The sequence below is a fragment of the Theropithecus gelada genome, chromosome 3 (genome assembly GCF_003255815.1).
Source record: "Theropithecus gelada isolate Dixy chromosome 3, Tgel_1.0, whole genome shotgun sequence".
NCBI classification, from domain to species: domain Eukaryota; kingdom Metazoa; phylum Chordata; class Mammalia; order Primates; family Cercopithecidae; genus Theropithecus; species Theropithecus gelada.
This window is the reverse complement of record NC_037670.1, coordinates 152,452,325-152,470,640: the sequence shown is the minus strand read 5'-3', so window position 1 is coordinate 152,470,640 and position 18,316 is coordinate 152,452,325. Positions and strand designations below refer to the sequence as shown.

At 39.9% G+C, this 18,316-nt stretch overlaps 1 protein-coding gene and 1 pseudogene across 2 annotated transcripts in view; one reads left to right on the top strand and one right to left on the bottom strand.

The window, feature by feature from the left end:
• SND1 (staphylococcal nuclease and tudor domain containing 1) overlaps positions 1-18,316 on the bottom strand; it is a 437,130-nt gene that overhangs the window by 213,533 nt on the left and 205,281 nt on the right. The window lies entirely within an intron of this gene.
• On the top strand, positions 753-16,734 carry LOC112620556 (annotated as a pseudogene). Its single transcript, XR_003118545.1, has 3 exons — positions 753-802; positions 15,690-15,826; positions 15,932-16,734. The product of XR_003118545.1 is annotated as a CD2 antigen cytoplasmic tail-binding protein 2 pseudogene (transcript).

The following is an 18,316-nucleotide window of genomic DNA, read 5'->3' as shown; positions in this document are numbered from 1 at the left end:
TAAACAATGGATGTAACAGTCAACTGTCATCTCTCTTTTAACATATCACACTGTTGTACTCTTAATTGGATGCAATGCTAAGCTGTACACCACAGAAGATGAAAATCATCAGATGACTACCCTGTCCCTGTCCCTGGCAGGTGGGGCAGAGAGACACGTGACAGAGGCTCGGCCTATTAAATGTTTCTGTGTGGAGACTAATACAACAAAGAGGGAACAGTCAGAATTCATTTATAGCGGTGTCCTGCCCCTGTGACACCATAAGGGAGGGTGTCCTTGCCAGACTGCTCCTAACTAAAGACAACAATTCTGCAACTGGCTTCTTGGCCCTTTGCAGCAGACCTGTTCCCCATCTCTTTTCCAAGCCTGATGCTCCAGTGAGTTATATCAGCTCTTCATAATGTCCCATACATCTTCCTTTTGTTTAGAATAGTCAGAGTTGTTGCTGTTTCTTGCAACCAGAAGGATCTTAGCAGTACATTATGAGGTTTGATTTCAAGAGTTAAATAATAAAAAGTACAGCGGGGTGTGGTGGCATGTGCCTGTAGTCCCAGCTACTTGGGAAGCTGAGGTGGGAAGAACACTTGAGTCTAGGGGTTCAAGGAAGCAATGTGTTATAATCATGCCTAAGAATGGCCACTGCACTCCAGTCTGGGCAACATAGCCTGTCTCTAAAACAAAACAAAACAAAACAAAACAAAAAACAAAACAAAACAAAAATAAATGGTCCCTAAGCATGAGTTGCACAGGTCATGCCTTCTTCTAAACTAGGAAACACGGGAGCCCAGGCCCAGGATGAGAGGTAGGTGACACAGGCTTCAGGAAGTCTTGAATGCCCAGGTAAGGACACACAACAGGATTTTCTTTTCCTGGGCTTGTTGTGTATTACCCAATTCCCATTCCAGCTGCAGTGTCTAAGGCAGATGGTTGGGCAAATCCCACTCCAATTACAGAGTCCAGGAAAGGTGGCTGGGTAGCGCTTAATCTTTAATCTTCTGTTTAGGTACTTAGGATAGAGTAAGAGGGAAGGACTCTGTCTTGCTCTGTCATCTCACCACTAGCTGAGTAGGAACTTAATGACATGTTTTCCACTTGAACACATAAATTTCTGTGAGGTTCCCTAACCCACCTGAAACCCAACAGTTAAAAAGGAGAAATGCAAGAGAATACTGGTGATGAAGTGAAGGTGGCTTCCAGGATACTGCCACTGGGTGAAGAATAAAAGCAAGTTTAGAAATATCCGTGAATGGCCTATTAAATGGTGGAATATATAAGAGATGAGTATCTTAAAATAAAGAACCTATCAATCTCTGGTTTTCAAAGATACCACTATATTCCAGCAAAGAGATCAATTTAGATGCTCTTAAGAATGAATGAACAAGGTAAATGTGAGGTAGGTCTGTTGTTGGTCAAAGATATATTCTCCTAGTTATTTTCTTTACATTTCTAACCAAATATGATGCCCCAACTACATTCATTTTCCTAATAGAAAAAAAAAATCGATCACAGACAGTAAACTTCTTACCAGTTAAAATAATTTCACATCTGCAGGTACCAAAAACATATTCAGCTTTTAGCTTAGCTTATTAGGTTTGTTTTCTAAAGCTTACAAAAGAGGAAACCAACATTCTAAAAAAGACAGTTCACCGCATGGCAGAGGTGTGTGTGTGTGTGTGTGTTTTAAAGAAGGTCTAATTAATGTAAGATATTGTGTCATATCAACATTTTAATAGGAAAAAAAATCCTCACCTAAATTATAAAAAATAGGTGAAGAGGGAGAAGAGCACAGCAAAACAAATGTATATGGCCAAACAGAAATGTTGGGAATAAACACTGATCAATGAATTCTCTATCATCCATACCAACAAAAGAAAGAAGTTACACATAGCATTGGTATTTATTCTTCAATACCAAAAGTCATGTAATCTTACGCACTTCCTTCAGCCCTCTCAGGCCAGAGAGCAGTTCTGAGCCTGTTTCACAAAAGCCTACATGGCACAGAGCAGGAATATAGAGCAGAGGATCTGGGCTCTAACTTCAGCTCTCTCTATAGCTGTTTCACCTCACATAAATGTGCTAAGCCTGTGCCAGTTTCCATACCTTATTATAAAATGAGATGCTAGATCTAAATGCTCTATAAAATAGCTTCTAGCTCAGACATATTATAATGAATTTTCTTTTTGAGACAGGATCTCGCTTCGTTGCCCAGGCTGGAGTATGTGGCACAATCCTAGCTCACCACAGCCTTGAACTTCCGGGCTCAAGCAATCCTCCTGCCTCAGCCTCCTGATGAATTAGACTACAGGCGTGTACCACCACGCCTGGCTAATCTTTTTATTTTTTTCTAGAGATGGGGTGTCACTATGCTGCCCAGGTTGGTCTCAAACTCCTGACCTCAGGCAATCTTCCTGCCTCGGTCTCCCAAAGTGTTGGGATTATAGGTTTGAGTCCCTCCTCCCAGCCTATAATTTAATTTTTAACATGAACTAGGATCTACTTATTAATAGTCATGAAGTGCACGTTCAATATAGATTCAAACTTCTATCCATATCTTTATAATGACACTTGATGATAATATTTGAGGCCAACAAGATTGTGTATCATTTCAATGAGCATTAAGCATACCTCACACATTTCTAGTTGTGGAGCACTATGGTAGCAGGAGGAATTTCATTATTTTCAGTGATAAGATACAGTTTTCTGCATCTTATCATTGAAAATAATGAAAAACCAAACACTCATCTTCACATTTACACACTGTCATGCACTGTATAATGATGTTTTGGTCAATGATGGAGCACATATATGCATATGGATCCCGTAAGATTATAATGGAGCTAAAAAATCTGCTATGGCCTAGAGACTGCGTAGTCATAGCCTGCAGCACAATGCATTACTCATATGTTTGCAGTGATGCTGGTAAAAACAAACCTACTGCACTATGAATCCTATAAAAGCATAGCCCATACAATTATGTACAGGCAGTAATGGTAATGGCTAACAATAATAAATGACTATGTTAATGGTACATGTATTTACTACCATACTTATTATTGTTATTTTAGAGTGCACACCTTCAACTTAAAGAAATTAACTGTAAAACAGCCTCAGGTAGGTCCTTCAAGGGTTATCCAGAAGAAGGTATTGTTATCATAGGAGATGACAGCCCCATCTACATTATTGCCCCTGAAAACCTTCCAGTGGGACAAGATGTAGAGGTGGAAGACAGTGATATGGATTATCCTGACTGTGTAGGTCTAGTCTAATGTGTATGCTTGTGTCTTAGTTTTCAACAAAGGAGTTTTAAAAAGTCAAATAAATAAATTTTAAAAATAGAAAAAAGTTTACAGAATAATGATATAAAAATATTTTTGTAGCTGTCTGATGTTTGTGTTTTAAGCTAAGTGTTATTACAAAGGAGTCAACGTTTTTTTTTTTAATTAAGCATTATAAAATAAAAGTTATAGTAATCTAAGGTTTATTATTGAAAATGAAAACTTTTTAAAATCAATTTAATGTAGCCAAAGTGTATAGTTTATAAAGTCTACAGTAGTGTACACTAACGTCCTAGGCCTTCACATTCATTTCCTATTTCATCAACGATTCACCCAAAGCAACTTCCAGTCCTGCAAGCTCCATTCACAGTAAGTACCTTTTATACTCTAATTTTACTATACCTTTTCTATGTTTAGATGTTTACATACACAAATACATGCATTGTGTCATATAACTGCCTATAGTATTCAGTACAGCAACATGATGTACAGTTTTTAGTATAGGAACAACAGGCTATACCATACAGCGTCTGTGTGTAGTAGATGGCTATACCATCAGGGTTCGTGTGAGTACACTCCATGATGTTCAAACAATGACAATTGCCTAAGGACACATTTCTCAGAAGGTGTCCCAATTGTTAAGTAATGCATGGCTGTAGCTTGTTAAGTAGTATATTGGCCTATCAAGCTTATACTAGAAAAAGATAAGTAGCAGCAACATGTCAATAAAACCATTATGAGCTGTTTCTTGAGTGGTATGAGCTTGACAATATACTAAGGACCATAGGAGATTACTGCACAGTAAGTATTAAAAAGGCAGATGGAGTTGGTGACTACTACAGTCCTCTCACCAAAAAATTATTACTGAAAGAACCTTGACTGTAATTTCTTCTTCATTTTATAGGTGGCTAAACTGAGATCCAGAGATAGTAAGTAGTATTTAGTGATGGACAGGGGCTAGAACTCAGGTCTCAAGTCATAAAACAGGCATCCTTCCACCATGACAGCCTGTCTCCTGCATTCAATACACAGATTAGAAGTCAACCAGAACAAACTATGTAAGGAGTGACTTACATGGATCTCAAGGGCATTATGCTAAATTTAAAAAGCCCATCTCACAGAATCACATATTATGATTCCATTTATGTAATGTTCATGAAATGACAAAACTATAGAGATGGAAAACAGTTGTCAGAGGGATGATGGGAAGGAAAAGGGGTAGAAGGGGTAGCACTAGGGAGACCTTTGTGATGACTGAATAATTTTCTACCTTCATTGGGATAGATGTGAATCGACAGTTGATAAAATGGCATAGAACTATACAAAGACGCTCTATCAATGTCAACTTCCTGGTTTTGATATTGTACTATAATTATATGAGATCTAACCACTGGTGGAAACTGGGTGAAAGGTACATGGGATGCACCTCTCTCTACTACCCTTGCCACTTCTGTGAATCTGTAATTACTTCCAAAAAAAAGTCAATGGGATTTTAACTTACTAAAAGGAGAGAAGAAAAGCACTAATGACTCTAAACTCCATTCTCACCTAGAATAATCAGAATAGTTCTCAACCAGAATAAATCTCTGAAGGTCAACGTAGACAAAACTTGTCACCATCCCTCTACTCCAAACTCTGTAATGGCTCCTGTCTCACTCAAAGCAAAGGCCAAGTACAGCCTACAAGTCTGCTGTCCCCATTCCCTTCTTCACTAACCCCATTTCCCACCACCCCTACCTTTGCTCCCTCTGCTCCAACCCTAAAGCCTTCTTTGCTATCCAGGACACTTGACCATAAGACCTCTGTCTCTAGCATTGCCTTTGCCTTCTGCTGCTTGCTTTTTCCCATCCTTCAGGTCCTTGCTCCTGACACCTTGCCACTGAGGCCTCCCTGACTCTTCCCTGGCTTCCCTACTAAAAAATTTCCCCCTCCTAGCCCTGGAATACCTCCCTCGACTCTTCCATAGCTTTATTTTTCTCTATAGCACTTTTCATCAACTATATATCTTCACTGTTTCTTCATCTGATTGCCCCCACTGGAATGTAAGCGCCGCACAAAATAGATCTTTCTATTATATTCACTGATTTATCCCCAGTGCAAAGAGCTGGAGCCTGGCAACGTCATGGACTCAACTTAGTAAATAATCTGTTGACTAGAGATGGAGGGAAAAAAAAAAAACCCCACAAACTAAAGTTAAAAAATAAAACAACCAAATAATGTTCGTGTGGCCTAAGAAAACAGGTGCAATTTGGAGATTATATGCGAATGAGGTTGAGTTTCACTTACATTTGGAAACATGAGATTTTAAATTCCAAGTCTGGCTTTAGTAAGATGAAACTTGAGAAAGACATTCACCTTTTAAGTCATATTTTCTGTTCTATCATACCAAGCAGACTAACTTGACCTGAAGGACCTCTAGGGTGGTAGACAAAGCTAAAGATCTAAATGATGCCACACAAGGCATCATCTGTGTTTCAGACCTTATCCAAGCTTAGAAATAAAGACATACCCCATGGGGAGCCATGGAAAGGACACGAGCATTTAACTCAAATACCCTCTATGAGGCAGAAAAGATATTACATACTGGGAATAAAATAGATATTTGTCACCTAGTGCTGTATGTGCTATGAGTCTTTTTTGTTGTTGCTGGCAGGGTCTGGTTCTGTTACCCAGGCTGGAGTGCGGTGGTGCAATCACAGTTCCCTGCAACCTCCACCTCCTGGGCTCAAGTGAGCCTCCCACTTCAGCCTCCTGAGTACCTGGGACTATGGGTGCATGCTGCTACACCTGGCTTTTTTTTTTTTCTTTTTAAAGTAGAGAAAAGGGTTTCACCATGTTGCCCACGCTGGACCTGAACTCTGGGGCTCAAGTGATTCACCTACCTTGGTCTCTCAAAGTGCTGGGCCACCGTGCTCTTTGCCACCGTGACTGGCCTACTATGAGTCTTATTATAAGTAAGCACCAAGTGCTGGGGGAAGACACACACAAGATGCACAATTCAGATTTTAGACAGGGTACCTACAGCAAAGCTTTCCTGAGAAATGAAGCTCTGAAGGATGAGTAAGAGCTAACCAGATGCTCTCTCCAGGTTAGAGAGCATACTAAGTTCAATAATAATGCATTTAACTTTTTTTTTTTTTTAAAAGGAATGGTAAATGAGAACAGGGGAATGTAAATATAAACATGGAGAAGTGGGGAGGGGTCAGACCATGGCTTCGTATACTCCACTCGTAAGGCTGTGGAATGATTCTAAAAATCCGATGTGTGTTTCAAAAAGAGAATTAAAGCAGTAACGTAGAAAATAGATTGGAGGGCAGTAAGACTAGAAATAGAGAGGCTAGTAAAAAGAACTGCTGAGTTATTCTACGCTGACAGCATAAACCAGGCAGTGAGGAGAGACAGGATAGGATAAACCTGATATACCAATAGGTAATCATGTACTGGGAGTGAGGAGGAGACAAAGATGACACCACGATCTCTAGACTAAAAGACTATATAAATGGTGACACTGTCAAAAGACAGGATCATTTGAGTAAAGGAACAACAGTTGAATATAGGTGGGAAGCCTGCTAGAGACAGGGATAGGGAAGTCAGCAGCATCGCCATGAGATCACCCAGAGACTGAATAGTGGTAAGAAGAGGGACAAGGAGAGAAGCCTAGGAAGCACAAATATTTAAGGAGCCCTCAAAGCAGACTGAGAAAAAGTTATCAGAGTTTATAGAAGGAAATCCACAAAAGTGTGGTATACTGAAAAGATGGAAGAAAACAAGATTTTAAAAGATAAGTATTAAACACTCCAGAGAGGTCAAGTAAAAGTAAAGACTAAGAAGCGTCCTTGAGGGAAGTATTGGTGAATGACAGGGAAGGTTCAAAGTTAGAAGGTAAAGGAATGAATAGCAAATGGGACAGAATTAAAATGTCTTTTAATTCTTCTAATTAACTTGGCTATGAAGAGAAGACAAGAAGAAGAAAAGTAGATATAATAGGATAGAAGACTGAAGGACAATTAAAAATAAAATTAGTTAAAAAGAGAATAGCCAATAGCACAAAATCCCAAGGAGAACAAAAGAACTGGAATCCAGAGCATGTAGGCAGAACAATTAGTTTGGAAAGAAGAAGGTGAAACTGTCTACAGAGATGGGGAGGCAGGAGGTAAGAAAGCAAGCATAATAAGGAAGGCAAACTGGAAGCTGAGAGAACAAGAAGTTAAAGGCATTTTCCCGATAACCCTATATTTACTCCACAAAGTAAGAGGTAAGACTGCTGAGAGTGATGGGAAGAGATATAGTTGAGCAGGGGGGCTTGGTGGACAAAAATGGTCGAAGTCTAAAATAGCCATGGTAGTGAAATAACACCATTAAAACAGTATTTATGGAAAATTAATCCAGGAGTATAATGCAGGAAGATTTGAAGAGGGGGAAAACCTGCAGGTACAAAATGCTTGGATCTGCCTTGTTGAGTGCATGGAATGGAGGGATGGCAAGAGTAGAAGGAAAGAACTGATAAAAGAAATTCTTTAACATATAAATAACTAAATCACCATCTTCCTAATGAAACTGCTTTCTCTCAAAACCCCAAGGAACACCTAGGCAGGATAAAACGCCTTTAATTATTTCAGCTCCTGGTGGGAATCAAAGCTATTATTGATGGGCAGCCCCTAGCTTTTAGGTTTCCCAATCCAAAATGCTATACGCTTCTTGAACCATAGCTCATAATCCAACTTAGTAACTCATTAAATATGAATGACTATGCCTACTTAAAGCACATCTGGAATATTCCCTGTACAAGTGGTGATACATTTTAATGGTTGTCCAATCAACCTGACAGCTCTTCAAAATGAGTTGTCTAGGTTCTTGGCTTCTCTTCAAGCTCAGTGTGTCTGGCCGATATGAAAAGGAATAGACTCATTTGACAGGAGAAGAGTCTAATTTGGTGAGTACTAAAAAAGTTGGGTCTAGCCCATTGCTTAGGTTGTATTTTAATAAACTACACAGGTGATTCTTGGGCACACTGGAGTTTGAAACTTTCATTTTAATCAGCATTAGAGTTAAGCATGTTGGCTATAAAATGGGAGTAAGATACAAATGGAAATGAAAAGCAGGTATGTGGTAAATTGGGAAAAGATAAGGAGAAATGAAAAGTTGACAATCATCAGCACACAAAGGGTAGATAAAGTTATGATTTAACAAAATACCACATAAAATACCACAGTCTGGGCAACATAGTGATACCCTGTGTCTATAAAAAATAAATAAATAAAAATAAATAAATTAGCTGGGCATGATGGCATGCTACCCAGGAAGCTGAAGTAGGAGGATCCAGGAGGTCAAGGCTGCCATGAACCATGATCATGTCACTGCATTCCAGCCTGAGTGATAGGGCGAGACCTTGTCTCAAAAACAAAACAATAACAAAACCACAAAGGAGAAAAAAAAAATTACAGAATCAAGACAGTCCCTTAGAGAATGTGAAGCCAAAGGACTTAATTAAATCTTTTTTGTTTGTTTGTTTAATCTTGTACCAAAGATAAGGTATGGCACTTAGAAACAACACATCCAGTTCCTGCTTCTCATTTCATTTCTGGAGTTCATTTCCAAAGATGGACAAACAATGTTTTTGACATCTGTATGGCATCTTTCTTTGAAGAAAAACTGTGTGATACAATAATGCTCTGAGCCACATTTCCTAACCTACTTCCAATCTTGATCTTCCTAAATTAACCTCAAATTCTTTACAGATAGAAGGACAGAGATCCTATAACTTAGTAAGGGCCATGGCTATGTCAACTATAGATAATTTGAAGGAACCCAGCATATGTGTAGATGCCCTCAGAGGGATACACTAATGTAATCATCAATAGTATTTCTCTCTCAATGGAATTCCTGCCTGACTGCTGAACTAGGTGCAAGCTAATTTCCCCCATGGTGAATACTGCTGTTGAGATGCAGAACTCTCCACCATCTGTTACCCAGAATTAGCATAATGACAGATTATCTAATCCCTTACATAAATGGTGCTTCTATAACACCAGTTCACTCACATCCTCATTCATATGGTCTACCTCCACCCTATAAAAATTGGTCCTCCCATTCTCCTGGTGATGGATCTGGTCTGGAGTTTACCTCCAATCTTGCCAAAGAGTCCAGGTGCTTTGCCAATGAGAAGCTTTCCTAACCTAGTTTATTCAGGAGTGGGAATGCAGCTGTTATTCCAGATGCATCTGAAAAGGGGCACGCTGAAAATAAAGAAAAACTGTCTCTAGTAGACCAGCAAAATCCATAGTGCAGGGAAGTGCCTTCAATTAGATCACATTAAAAACTTTGACAATGTATACAAAGAAAAGGATTAGTCAGCACTGAACTGGTGAGAATGAAAAAAGGGAGAAAGACAACAGAAAGAAATCAGAAAATTAAATTGGCAGCAAAGTAATAAAATTCTAACAAGACTGCTGTTTTACAGATTCAGAAGTGTTCTAGATAGCAAGACTTAGGTAGCATTGAACAAAATACGAGAATCAGACACCCAGAAAAACAAGGACATGCTCACAAATTCAAATAACCAAGAGAGGAGCACCATCAGCAAGAAGTGGATGGATGGTTGCTGGTGTCACCAAACAGAAGTGGTGAACTGTTCTACCCCCAGTGACCAGTGTAGAGACAGCTCAATTGGAAGGAAGTGAGAAGCCATCAGATTGTATTGAAAACAATTTCCAAAACATGCTGTTTCCTCATAAACTGAGCCTTTGATAGGGGTCAAGAGAAAAAGATGACAAGAAAACGTGCTTGCATATAAAGAGCTACCTAATTTCCTGGGGTGGGGGGGGGGGTAGGGGAAGACTTAGAAAAATGGGAGAGGTTTCTTATTTATCCTAAATATCTAACCATTCAAATAAATTGAGTACTTATTTATAACATTTATACATCATTAAGTATACATTTCAGAAAAGTTTTGCTCAAGCTGCACTCTGTATGGGTGTATTCAACACCGGAGTATACACCATCAATAGAGACACTTTTTGAGGTACTTTTCTCTCACTTTGAAATTTTATCATTTGTCTTATAAGCATACCATATATACATATCTTCACAACATAACCTAGGACAGGGGCAGGCAAACTCTTCTCTAGTTTTTGGAGTTAAAGTTTTATGGGGACACCACACCCATTTGTTTGCACATCATCTATGGCTGCTTTACCACTACAAAGGCAGAGCTGAATAGCTGCAAGGGAGACCATATGACTCTCAAAGCTGAAAATATTTACTATCTGGCCCTTTGAAGAAAAGTTTGCCAACTTATACCTTAGAGCACTGCTCTTTAAGGTGAGCTTTAACAGGTTACTTTCCATGGTGCTTGTAATGAGGGGGTCACACTCACAGGAATAATTACTATATTTGTGTTAAAAAAAAAAACTTAGCTATTGTTTTACGATTCTGGCAATATGACCTTCATATAGCACTGGTTAATTCATATGTTCAAAACAAAGTAACTAAGGGAGCATACTGTAATATGACAGCCTCTGAGAAGAGGTAAAGCAGCCATAGATGATGTGCAAACAAATGGGTGTGGTGTCCCCATAAAACTTTAACTCCAAAAACTGGAGAAGAGTTTGCCTGCCCCTGTCCTAGGTTATGTTGTGATGATATGAATATATGGTATACTCTAAGGATAAGGTGACTTCCTCTTTACTAAGCAGTAATTTTTTTTTAGGGAAGAAAGACCATGGCATTTATTCAAGGTATTAACACTCTGGCCAAAAGACTCTACAGTAAATAAACTGGCACCTTGCTTCCACGGAACATTCACAATGCTTCCATTAAGAGTAAGGAATGCAACCAACACTGTCTTCTCCGCTTTTAAGAGCAGCAGGAGGTACAGAAAGAAGCTGTGTGGGATACTGGACTTGCTGTGCAGTGTTACCTCCTGAAGATTTTGTGGGGAAAAAATGAATTACTACATTTAGATACTGCCTGGCACACAGTAAGCATTATATATGTTATATATGTTGGCGGTCACTGTTGTTGTTATTAATTTTCATTATTAGCATGGGCCTAGTTACGTCATTCCTCCTGGACTCAGCTGCCTTGTTTGCAAAATGAGGAAGGTGGAATAGATAGTCCTATCGATGTCTTTCTACTAAAAAATTCTATGACTTTATCAGAAGAAAAAAAATCCAAAATACAGACATCAAGGGACATGTTCTCAAAGAAAGCATCTTTTAGGAAATAGTTGAAAAGGTGAAGTCTGACTTCACAAGTCCAGAGATCCAGGAGACGAAGCTGTCAGTGCAAATTCTTGCTTCAAATGCAACTGTGCTGGGAAGAGGTCACCCTGAGCTGATAAAGATATCGTGTTCACCTCTTCAGCAGCAGTGCACAGCCTGGGAGAGCACCCATCCATCCGCAACACTCTCAATCATACACGCCACTGCAGAGGCAAGATTCATGGCTTCAGCAACAGCCCAGTGTTATCCAATATGCATGAAACCAAAGTTTCCATCATTTCCAGTGATCAAAGGCCAGTGAGTGTTAAATCCCAGAATACCAGGATTAATGAAGAAGTCATTAAAAACCCAGCATTAAATCACTTCTGTAGCCAATGCCGAGAGTGATGTCTGTAATACATTACAAGGCTGATTTAAAAGAAACAAGTTCCAATTTAGAAATGAATTACCTGAATTTTTTTTAACTGGTTGGATGGCTATCACAGCAATTTTGTTATTACAGGGGAAAGAGAGAATGGGTAACTTATAAATTATGCTGCAAATGGTGAATTGTCCTAAGATCACAGGGCACTGGATTCCAGGGCAAAAAACCTCTTAGAGACATATTAAGAGGGAGACAAGACTCCTGGTAATCAAGTCAGAATTTCTTTTGTCCCCCAAAATATTCTAGGCGGGTAGGGTGCTGTTAACTTTTCATGCTTGGGAAATAAATTTGATCTAGAAAAGTTTTAGAATAACGACAGTCTGATTCTATTTCCACAGTCCCTGCCTTTAGCAGACTAGGAAGAGTGAATGCATTCTTCAGCTCCTGCTTTTGAAGCTGCCATACATAAAAAACATGTACTTTCTAGAAAAAGACCTCTTAGGTAGTGAAATCAAAGCTAAACTGCAGAAGGTGAGGGGAATAATGTGGGGATTACGTTCTAATCCACAATGAATAGTAATGTCTTATTGCTAGACATAATCTATCAATGTGAAAAAGTCTTCAACAAATGTGTTAAAGATGAAGCATAGTGCAAAACAAAAACATGGCACAAGTGGGCATGGCCATGCTCTGCCTATACACTCCATTCTTCCCCTGAGTTCCTAGATGGGAAAATCACAGCCTCCAGACTTTACTTACTGTTTTAGGTTATAGCATGGAATGCTGCACTGATTAAAAAACAAATAAGGCCAGGAGCGGTCGCTCACGCCTGTAATCCCAGCCCTTTGAGAGGCTGAGTCAGGTGGATCACCTAAGGTCAGGATCACCAGCCTGGCCAACATAGCAAAACCCTGTCTCTACTGAAAAATATAAAGAGTAGCTAGATGTGGTGATGGGCACCTGTAATCCTAGCTATTCAGGAGGCTGAGATAGGAGAATCACTTGAACCTGGGAGTCGCAGGTTGCAGTGAGCCAAGATAGTGCCACTGCATTCCAGCCTAGTCAACAGAGTGAGACTCTGTTTCAAAAAACAAAACAGAAAAACAAAACAAATGAATGACACCAGGTAGACAGGCGAAGAGCATCCCTTCACAAGCAATGATTCTCAGTCACACTCAACACACAAAATCTTAACAGTGCAAGGTGAGGTATAGAAAATATTTCCAATTCAAAGGATCCAAACCAAAATGGAAATACTCATTCCTAATTCTCCCTCTTCTCTGCCAACTCATGATACAATGATTTACATCTCTCCCTGAAAAGCAGCCTTGAAGGGTTATCTAAGACCAGGTCATATAATTCTTAAAATATTATGTTATAAACATGGATGATATTCAAGATATTTAACAATTGGCACTGGCTAGTTTGTTATACCTGTGCTTACTGGCTGAATAAAAGCCCCTTTTAGAAAGGTGTGAAAGAAAACAGCTAGGGTCATAAATGGGGTTATATCTAGAAGCACATCAACATAAAACAGCAAATCTACTCCAGCATATCAGTTTAGATTAAAGGCTGCCAAATAATTATACTTTGGTCATCAAAATACACATTATTAATTTCATATACATAGGCTATCCCCCAAAATAGAACACCATAAACTCTAGGGCTTCTTGGATATTTAATTTTGGGTTTCAGTCTTTATAAACCCACCAACTGACATTGAGCCTGAAAAATGATTATACTTGAATTTATTTCATCACCCCAAATATTTATGACTTGGAGATACACAAATATTTATTACTTGGAGATACAGTTTTGGTTAGCTAGCAATAAGAGAGACAACAAAAGAGATTAACACCTTTTACTGCCTAAGGATTCCTTCTAGGAAGGTGTTTTAAAACAACAGTAATAATAAACAGTCGCTGGCTAGATAAAATCGATGAATTTGAAAATCAGTTACAGATAGGGTTAAAAGGAATCTTACAGGTCCAAATTCACTATACTACTGTTTCACTACACCACTGCTCTCCCAGATAAGCAATTCAACTAAGGTCACATCAGTGACGAATGGCAATCAGGCCACTGAGTTGATTGGTGGGGATTACTAAGAATTAACTATTTGGGTAAAATATGATTACATTAATGAAGAACAAGCACCTTAAGCAGACTTTTGTAAATCCAGACTTCCAAGAAAACCTAATCACCTAAAATCAAGAGCCTGGGAAGGAAGAGCTACAAAAGGGAAAATCTACAACTAGATGTTACAGCCAAAAGGAAACTTATGGCTTCATTGCTACTGCTTGTCTCACCCATAAACATTCCCACCAGTGAAATCCCCTCTACCAAGAATCTGAGAGGAGGTTTGAAGGAATTTTACATTACCAAGAAGACACATATTAAGGAAGCATAATGTTGACAGTACTGTTAATGCCACTTTCAAAAAAGACCAGCTAAGGGCCTTAGGAAAAGAGGTTAACTGACTTGCAAGGTCACACTTTAACCTGGAGGCAGAGCTAGAAATAACCATCTCCCCACTGGCCCCTCCACTGCTCTGCCATCATGTACCTTTTCCAAACAGAGTTGGTATTGAAGAAATTAACAGAGTTGTAAAAGTGATCTGAGAACATAAACATCTGTAAGGTCTTTCTTATTCCTCCTATTACCTGTATCTATGCTGCAGACTTAATCTGAGAGCAGAAAAGATTGTTGGTTTTGGCACCTCCTGTTTCCTTTAGACTCCGCTTCTCAGTGGTTAACAATATTGGGTGCACACCAGAATCACCACTTAAAACACTAATGCCAGACCCCACCCCAGACAAATAAAGCAAGAACCTCTAGGGGTGAAGATTTACACTGATAAAACACCATGCATCAGTACTTAGATTTTAAATTTGGGTGTCACCATTTTTTGTAAGTACTCCAGGTGATTCTATCAAGTTCTGTGAAAAACTACCCAGACAGAAAACTTCAGCTAATATTACTCTCCTCAAGAAATCAAGGGCCAAGAATGATGTAATACAACCGAAGGCCCCAGAATCATAAATGTGTCATATCACCTGGCCTTCCCAAAGAACAAGGTCCTGAGAATTCTGGGAAGGGAATAGAGCAAACTTTAGTATTATTTCAGGAACAGCAAACTCATTCCTACTGGTTCTATTTAGGTCACAGGAAGCCAACCAATCAGTCGTGGTAGCAACCAGAGAGAAGATTCCTCCTTTTTGTCTCTGCAGAATAGAACTGCCAACTGGCCATGCTGTACTTCCTAGGCAGCTGTGATGACAAGAGCCCCTGCAAAACGTAGACATCGTGTAGGGGTGGGGAAGGGTGGCTCTCTGCCTCTCTGGGAAACAAGGACAAACAAGCTAACTTGTGGTCATTATGACAAAACCAAGCCTACATACCCAGTTTATTATTGGCTTGACATTAAACATCAATTAACAACAAAACAAAATCGCCCACCCATGCAAACACATATCCCAAAACAGAAAATTACATAATGGCATCTGGAATGATCTGCTCTGACAGTAAGAGCAGAACCAGTCAAACCAACGAGGTCTAGAAAGGTCCAAAATGGAGAGAGGCAGCCCCAGAGAGTCATTTTCACATCCCCTATAGTTTATGTAAATGCAGGTATACATAAACAACATTTTGTTCAGAGGAAGAAACTGAAGTAATAGTCTAGATTCTAGAAGACTATCATCCTACTCAGAGAAACACTAAACCATGCTAATTGGAAGTATAACTCTATGTTCTCCTACCAAACCTAATCATTCTAGATAAGAACAGATTTGTCAGAAGAAACTTGTTTTAGCACATGTTGCTTTTTAGGGTAGAGGGTCAAAATAAGTTTTATTTCACAGTAGTCAGAAAGGAAAAAGACGTCCAGGAAGAGGAATCCCGCTACCTGTCCATTATGGTTTCTGGCCCACATACCAGCCAGCTGGCATCACAGGAGCAGGAGAGTGGTGTTTTTGTTCCCCAGAGTCCATTAGCAACAGGACCAAACCCAATGTCACTGTTGCTAAGGTCCAGATTGTGGCAGCTGCTTTAGATTTGCACTGCATAAACAGAGTACAGAACTTCTGCAGGTAAAAGCTCTAGAAATGAGACCCCATGCCAGGCCTCAGACTTGGAAGAGGAAGACAGCTTGGGCTAGACCCCAGTGAGTGCCCAAGCCCTCTTGGAGGGACTTTTGGAGCTCCTACTGTCTAGAGAGACAGTGGTTGGGGCACTGAGGCATCTGGGGGCCCAAGAAGAGGCAAAGGGAGCAGCAAGGGGCCCAGGTGACCAAGTTCCCCACAGCACCTGGATCGGCTCTCCGAGTTGGCTGACCAGATGGTGGCCCGGGGCAACCTTGGCAGGCACCAGGAAATGAGGGAACAGTTGGCCATGCGGCTGAAGGGTTTGGAGTGCCAGGCCCTAGGGACCCCACAATCCCACATCCCCACGCTCCCTGGACATGTTCACTGAGGAAGTGGTGGAGAGGGAACCGGAGACCCCAACCCCTACCCAGAAAGAAGAAGCAGAGTTGCCACGAGATGGTCTGGTGGATGTGATGTGGGAATATAAGTGGGTGAACCTGGGGGATGCCAAGCTGCATGGGGCCTTCACCAGCGCCCAGATGCAGACCTGGATGAGTGAAGGCTCCTTTCCTGATGGTGTTTATTGCTGGAAGCTGGACCCCCTTGGTGGTCAGTTCTACAACTCTAAATGCATTGACTTTGACCTCTACACCTGAGCCTGCTGGGGGCCGAGTTTGGTGGGCCCTCCTTTCCTGAACTTTGTGGAGGAAGTCCAAGTGTCTCAGGCAGTGAGGAAATTGGAGGCCATTTTTCAGTCAATTTCCTTTTCCCAGTAAAAGCCTTTAGTTGTGGGGCCTTGGCTGTGCTAATGGCCAGAAGCGAGGGAACTTCTCCACAGCCCCTTTGGATTCGCCTTGATCCCTGAGTGTTCGCTTCTGTGAAAATCCTCCTTGGAGGTGCCTGTCGGGGTCCTGTGGCCTCCCTGCCTGGGCTCTGCTTGCCAAGTAAACACCCCCAACTGTGCTACAAAAAAAAAAAAAAAAAAAAAGGAAAGACTCCACTTACAAAACTAAGTGAAAACAAAAATACATAAAAAAAAAAAAAGTGTTGACATTTTTCCTAAGAATTGGAAACTAGAATATTTTTTAACTTACTGATTCATAGTTCTAGTACAAGCAATAAACAAGTCCAGCAAAAGTTTAAGGGCTTTGAAATTCTCTCCTTCTCTTTGGAAAGGAAGGGGTATTTTTGGTTCCTTGCTTTGAAAGACAATAAACCACTACAAAGACTCTGTGGTCAACCTTCACTCAATGATCTGATCTTTCCACAGCTGCAGAGGGTGCTAAGTGACACAAGAAGCAATATAAACATTTCAGAGGGAAATTTCTGAAAAAGTGGTGACAGGAATAAATGAATTGTTTAGTTGCTTCTTGGTGTAAAAAAAAGAAAAGGTGATTTTGTAGTCAATGACTAAATGATCCCTTTTTCACTGGGAAGGAAGAAGGATGGTGTGAGAACTGTAACATAGTTCCCATTGCTACTGACCTAATGCGTGATGGCTTATAAACCACATTTTGCATTTTGAACACAATAGCTGCTCACATTAAAGCAACAGTCTGCTGAATACCAGTTTATATGTAAGCAGATATATTAGAAATTCATAAGACTCCATGTAAAACCAACAATGGAAACCTGATAGAACAGCCCACCTCCCTTTATGAAGTTAATGCTCTTAAACATCTCCCAATCCTAACATACATACTCACCTCCAAGATCACAGTATTTGCTAAATCCTTCCAAGTTCCTTTTGTTTCCCTATTTAAAACACATTTTCACTAAAGGCAGAAAAATTAACCAAGGTATCACAGCAGGAAGGGCCATTCTAAAAGCTCCATGGACTATGGCTTTGAGTAAGCCTTTTCAGGTGGTGATAGAGTAAAAACATTTCCAAAAACACTAATTTGGTAGCCCTGTGCCTTTTCATCACCTCAGATAAACAGGTAAAGTAGATAGCTAGCTTACTAGCTAGAGCAAGCATACCCAGGGAAGTAGCTGGCTAGCACACCTCTTGATTTGAAAGGTATCCAATATACTGTTTTTATTAAAGAATAAATTGTGTACCTACCAAATGGTAAATATGTGTTAAGCTTCTTGAAATATTAAGCATTACTCATGCATATCCATTACTTCTACCTCTATGCAAGTACTTACCTTAAGGAAACATAGTATACATTCAATACTTAGGGGGAAAATGAATGCAATTCACCATCAAGAAAACTGAAAAAGTGATGTGAGGAGACTAATACAAACCAAAGTGCCTCCAACGGAACAATAAAATGGCCTAGTACCAGAGTCCTCAACCATAATCCAATGAGGCATTTTGTTTTGTTTTGTAAATTAAACCTTGGGTAGCTACTACTTACTAAATTCATC